Below are 6,240 nucleotides of genomic sequence, written 5' to 3'. Positions count from 1 at the left end.
GCGAGTGCTAAACAGAACTTGAGTGATTCAATTCAAAGTTGGGCTTCTTTGTATCCTGGAAGACTGTTCAAGTACCTCATAGCACCTTGATGTGAGAGCAAATTACGTCTTAAGGATGTAACTCGCCTAGAAGTTCCTACTTCCATTCAGTGATCACTTGTTCCATTTAATTAACAAAACCATTCTATAAAAGGGGAAAGGGGGAGAGGAACATATCCAAAAATTATAAAACTTGAGCCTATTTGCTCCAACAGCAAGGAAATCTGCTGTGTCTATCTGTCTTTATTTTAAGCTGACATACTGAGCAAGCCAGTCCAACATGGGATTTTCACTAGGTCCCATCCTCTGTGACTTTGTCTTTCCCACCATTTTTTGTCTCACAAACAGACGAACATCACCCATTTAGAAACTGTAAAATAATAGCTAGACGCATTATCCAAGAAAAAGAAAAAACAAACAAAAGGCAGCATTGTTTGAGAGAAGCCACTTGGGTTGATCTAACTATCTTGCCTGCTCAACAAGATCGAAATTGCTCATAGGGTGTGTTTAGAAGAAGTTGGGGGACTCAAAACCTAATTTAGATACTTCGTGGTGTAGTGTGAGCTTCGTGAGTTTATCTGGAGGAAGAAGAGATGTCAGGTCAGCAATGTTGTGAGAACCCACCAGCCCTTAGCTCAAGCTATGGTCATGGGTTTGTAGAAGAAGTTGGGGGACTCAAGACCTATGTTTCCGGCTCAACAGAGTCCAAGCGCGCCATTCTGCTTATCTCTGACCTTTTTGGTGAAAACAACTAACTTTGATCTATTCTTCTTCTTCTTCTTCTTCTTCTTCTTTCTTGATTTGCAAGTATTCCCTTGTTGGGATTAGTTTAGAAGTTTATGGGTATCACTCATCAAATGGGGTTTGTAAAATATCTAATGATTCCCCCACCCACCCACACCTCCAACTTTGATGGAAATCGTTTTGAGGTTAGAAAGAATGACTTGTTAGTATTCTGAGTATTAGGATGCTCTGAGTCTGTGATCCCTCCATTTTCACCATTTAGTCAGGTGTTCAGGTGCAGGGCAGTTGTATTTGATGAACTGTTCCCTACTTAAATAATTGATTATTTCTTTCAAAATGGTGTTCATTTGAACTTAAATAGATCACAAGTAAAGGATAATTGAGGATTCATAAAGAAACGAATTTTTTACACTACGTGTAATTTATAACAAAATTCTCCTTCTCTTGCAGGATATGAGGCACCGAACTTGAGGTATGAAAGTTATTGACTCAGATTCTACACTGTATTCTTAAAATTTTCCTTGCAGATCTAATTTGTCTAACTGAAAATCAAATAAAAGGAAGCTCTTCAAGTGTTATAATCAGTATAAAAAATAAGATTTTACTTGAATATTTTATTTTTGTGTTGTGGAATAGTAAATAATTTCTGTACAAGCATATGACCTTGTGTTGATCTTTTGAGATTGCTTTAGGTATGAGAAATAAAAAATCATCTTAGGAACTAACCTCCATGCCATTGTACTGTAAAGAAAACTTGCAGACAAAGTTGCAGCTGCAGGATTCTATGTGGTTGTTCCTGACTTCTTTTATGGAGATCCTTATACACCTGATAATCCTGAGAGGCCCATTAGCGAGTGGATCAAGGACCATGGAATGGTAGGTTCCTTCATCTTGGAGATAAATGCTTGTTATTTATTTATTGATAGGATTTTTGCATTAAATGCCCATTTATACTCCTTGTTTTTTTTGCAAGAAAATTAAATGATATAAACCTATCTGGTCAGTCTTTGTACAATGTGACTCATAACCTGTCAGTTCATCTATCCAGTTATTTAGTCAGTGATAGTCATTAGTGATGCTGATCACCCTCTGCATGCTTTTGCTGTCAATCTATGTTTCTGTTAAAAAAATACAAAGTGTAGCTGGGATTCTTGACATTACCAAAATGGCAATATCTTTTAGACAGTTGGTGTAATCTCATTATCACTATGTTCAGATTCAACAAAAAGGCCTGTTAAATTGATAATGCTGACTATTGCAAATCTAGTAGCTTTTTCAGTGAACTAGCTGCTTTAATTAAACCACCCCAACAAAAAAGAGAAATCGCTGATTCTATGATTTTATGGACCACATGTCTGATAATCTTGTCTATGAAACAGTCTCTTCTTTTGTCCAAGCTCCTATTGTGGATGGTTTTATAGAGAAATGGTTTATACCATCCATGATCAATCCATATAGGCCCCTGCTGTCTTCTTGTTTGAATTTGGAGTATGTCTACCTTTATGCCATCATTGTCATCTGTGGAGGCCAATGTCTCTGCACATTCATGCTAATTTTCTTCAATCCATTCAATTACTAGTTCTATGATCTGATATAATGACACTCTTTCTGCAGGATAAAGGTTTTGAGGATGCCAAACCAGTTATAGCAGCTTTGAAAAGTAAAGGGATATGTACAATAGGGGCTGCGGGCTTTTGCTGGGGTGGTGAGGTTTTTTTCACTCCATAGCATTTGGAATCATTCAATGCTCTGGAACACTTCTGTGATATACATTTGGCATTGCAGAAATAGAGTGTCTAATATTAGTATAAACATATATCTATTACTCAACGGAATTGTGATTTAATGTGTTGATTTCTTCTCAGCCAAAGTGGTTGTGGAACTAGCCAAATTTGATTACATCCAAGCTGCAGTGCTCTTTCATCCTGCACGTGTCACTGTAGATGATATACAGGGTATGAATCTTTTCAGTTGAGGTTTCTGCTTGATGTTCAATTATCTATTGATGCCTCTGGTGTAGTTCAATGCTTTTAGGGAAATATATTATACTTTTAGCTTTGATAACTGGTACTGAATCATCTGCTGGTAGAGATCTAATGATTGATGGTTGGATATTTTCAGAGGTTAAGGTCCCAATTGCTGTTCTTGGAGCTGAGATTGATAGGGTTTCTCCCCCAGAACTTTTGAGACAGTTTGAACAAATTTTGTCCTCTAAACCTGAGGTAAGGAACATGATTTTTCTTTTATCGATGAATAGGTTCATGATTTTTATTTGAAGAGTCTCTCTTCCCAAAAACTCCTATTGCTCCTCAAACTTGTAAATGTAAATCCTTTTATGAAATTGAACTAGAGAACACACAATGGTCCTGTTTTGGGATACGACTTCACTTCCCTTCCTACCCATACACTGCTAGGGGTTTTGAAATTTCCCAGGTGAAGTCATAAGAATGGAAGTCCATTATGTTGGCAATATAAGTCACCTATTTTTCTTCCATAAGCATACAAAATTAGTTCTTATTAGCCTAACTTGTCAATTACATGTTACCATGTAGTATGAAGACCTTATATGTATGGCACAACTGTAATAGTTTAATATTTTCTGATGAATATTGCTTATTTATTCAAAGAATTGGATGTTTCTCTGGAATCTTCAAGCTTAGACTCCAAGAAGCTGGTTCCCCACATGCGCGCATGTTCTGTATGAAGCTCATTCAGCAGGGTATGTGTGTAGGTAAGAGCAGCAGATGTGTATGCACTGAAAAGCCATGGAAGTCATTCAAAACTAAGGCTGTTTCACATGAAAACATGGAAATTATCCTGTTAGATACGATTTTTTCCCTTTAGAAATTATGAGAATCCTTGGCTGTGGAAGGGGGAAGGGGAGTGGTAGCAGTGGAAGGGTTCAACAGGGCTTTTGATATACAGAGGGAAAAAAATGGAAAACAGATGAAGCTTGCGGGTTCATTTTCTAAATAGCATACAGATTGCAGCCTCTCCATTTTCCCAAATTGGAGAAGCTTGTGGGTTCATTTTTCTTTGGTACAAAAAGGAAGGAAGAGGGGAGTGGTAGAACTTACCTGAATGGGACTTGCAGGTTCTCTAAGATTACAGCCTCTCCCAAACTGTAGCTTCTCCAAAGGTTGAAGACAGAACTGGTTCAACAGTAAACCCTCTAAATTTTCAGTGAGGGGTAATGAAGGGGTAATATGCTAAAATGGACTTGCAAGACTAGCAATGTTAGGAATTGGAGCCAGTCTAGTAGTTTGATTTGCTTTGCAGTGGCATTACTATCAGAGGGTAAACTCAAGGGATGGTCCTGAAATTTTCCCATAAAAATTATATTGCTGAAATAAAAGAAAAGGATGAATAAAGTAGTAAGCAACAACAAAGAAACATTCAAAAGCTGAAACCATAAAGGATCATAAATAGTAAAACCCCAAATACAAAGATTTTATATCAGCTTCATTGTTCTCTTTGTGTGGCTGTTGAAATGATTTAATTTTATTCTTTTTGGGTATTTCTTCAGTTACATTTCTGTTCTCTCAGCCATGCTTTAAGAGCTTGATATAAACAGCATACAGTTTGAGCCCTTGGGCCATGCATTAGCTTTATGAACAAGTAGGGAAACTAATACATGCTGATTTGATTATGTTCAATAAGCATTTCATTTACTTGTAGCATTTTCTGTAATGAATTTTCATTACTAATACGATTTTACTTGTCTCAAAACAAAAAATTCAAGAATTAACAGATGTTGGTTTTGCACAGCTTGATGCATACGTGAAGATATTTCCCGGGGTTGTACATGGATGGGCTGTTAGATACAATACTGAACAAGAAGAAGCTGAAGAAATCTGCTGAGGAAGCTCATCAGAACATGTTAGATTGGTTTGCGAAGTATGTTCAATAAAGAAAAGATGCACAGCAGTGGAAACTAGTTGTTTTCTGGTATACTACATAATCTTCTCTGGATGCTAACCTTTCCTTCACACATTAACATATAGGAGTACTATGACATTAGTATCGAACAATGGCCATCCGTGCATTTTTGGTATCTTGCTACATAAGAGTCTAGCAAGAAACAGCCAACAGTTATACATAATGAACTCTTTGGTATCATCAGTTAGGAAAACAGATACTTGTCTCAGGTCATCATATCCATGATTCCATAAATTTCTACTTCATTAAGAATTTTTTGATAGCTGCATTTATTCATCAACCATTAGATTTTCCATTTATGGCTGATCGACTATATGGTTTTTATTTGAGTTCTCAATTAAATTATGTTTGTTTTCCACAGATTGATGTGCATGTGAAGATTCTTCTAGAGATGGATTACTTGCTATGATTTATGAGGATTCTCATCTGAACATCTTAGACTGGTTTGTCAAGCTATGTTAAGTAGGAAAAGATATACAGCAGTGGAAAACTGATTTGTGTATGTTATCCCATCTTTGTTTCATACATAAAATGGAACAAGCAGGAACCTGATTGTGTATAAGATGTGTAGTTTAATGGATTTTTATCCTCTATAATTCTCATCCATCAAGTTCTTCTCAATTCCTCCTAAAAACCTGATGAATGTTGCTGTATTATAGAAAAGAACTTGATTATTGTGAAACTATGAAGACATTGTGTGAAATTTCTGCAAGTTTTGGTTCTTTTTTTCATCTTGGGAAAGAAGTTAGACTACCATGAAACTGTGAGAAATAAACACAAATTCCTATTATCAGAAAATCATCAGATCCAATGTGTGGATATGGCAAAAACAACCAATTGAATCAACACATGTTTATCCATGTAGGTTAACAAATTCGCTGTCCATATCAAATATGGCTCTCTGTTCTATCAATTGCATATTCAAACTCTCTTAGAAATTTAGGGTTTAGGAATTATCTTAACTTTAGCTTGTGGGTTCATTTAAGTGATGATTAGTTTTATTTATTAATTGTTTTTATATATTATTTTAATTAATTATATACACATATAATGAATTAACCAATTTAATTTTGGATGAAAGAACCAATTTTTGATAGGGAGGGATGATGAAAAATGCATGCACATCCTTCAATACATGACTCATTAGTTATATATAAGATAATGACTTAGTAATTATATATAATAGATAATATTGATTATTAAAACTCATATTCATATTACTTATATTTAAAACATTTGAAATTTGATTTTTAAATTACCTAAATACCCTTAGTTAGTATCCCTTCACCATCTCTTCACCCATCTTCTTCCTCTCCACCACCGAAAACCGCCATCCGCCAGAAATGACGAGACTTGACGGCGCCCTTGCCGACATGACAATGAGTTCGAATTAGGAGGGTGGTTAGGCCATGATTGAATCACTACCTACTCATTGGATCCCCTTTCACAATTCACATGCCGTAGCTTTGCTACTCTTTTTCTTGCTTCTATTACAGTCTCAGATCCTCTGAAATCCTT

At 35.9% G+C, this 6,240-nt stretch overlaps 1 pseudogene across 1 annotated transcript; it reads left to right on the top strand.

The window, feature by feature from the left end:
- Positions 1 to 452: 452 nt before the first annotated feature.
- LOC149019051 (endo-1,3;1,4-beta-D-glucanase-like) lies at positions 453 to 5,427 on the top strand (annotated as a pseudogene). Its single transcript, XR_016173025.1, has 8 exons — positions 453 to 780; positions 1,234 to 1,255; positions 1,533 to 1,659; positions 2,398 to 2,488; positions 2,649 to 2,738; positions 2,905 to 3,005; positions 4,552 to 4,731; positions 5,084 to 5,427. The product of XR_016173025.1 is annotated as an endo-1,3;1,4-beta-D-glucanase-like (transcript).
- The last annotated feature ends 813 nt before the right edge of the window (positions 5,428 to 6,240 follow it).

Source organism: Hakea prostrata, chromosome 4, assembly GCF_041222555.1.
Source record: "Hakea prostrata isolate BN-2017 chromosome 4, UWA_Hpros_2, whole genome shotgun sequence".
Taxonomy (NCBI): Eukaryota; Viridiplantae; Streptophyta; class Magnoliopsida; order Proteales; family Proteaceae; genus Hakea; species Hakea prostrata.
The sequence above is the reverse complement of the archived record's forward strand: the minus strand, read 5'-3'. Positions and strand labels throughout refer to the sequence as shown.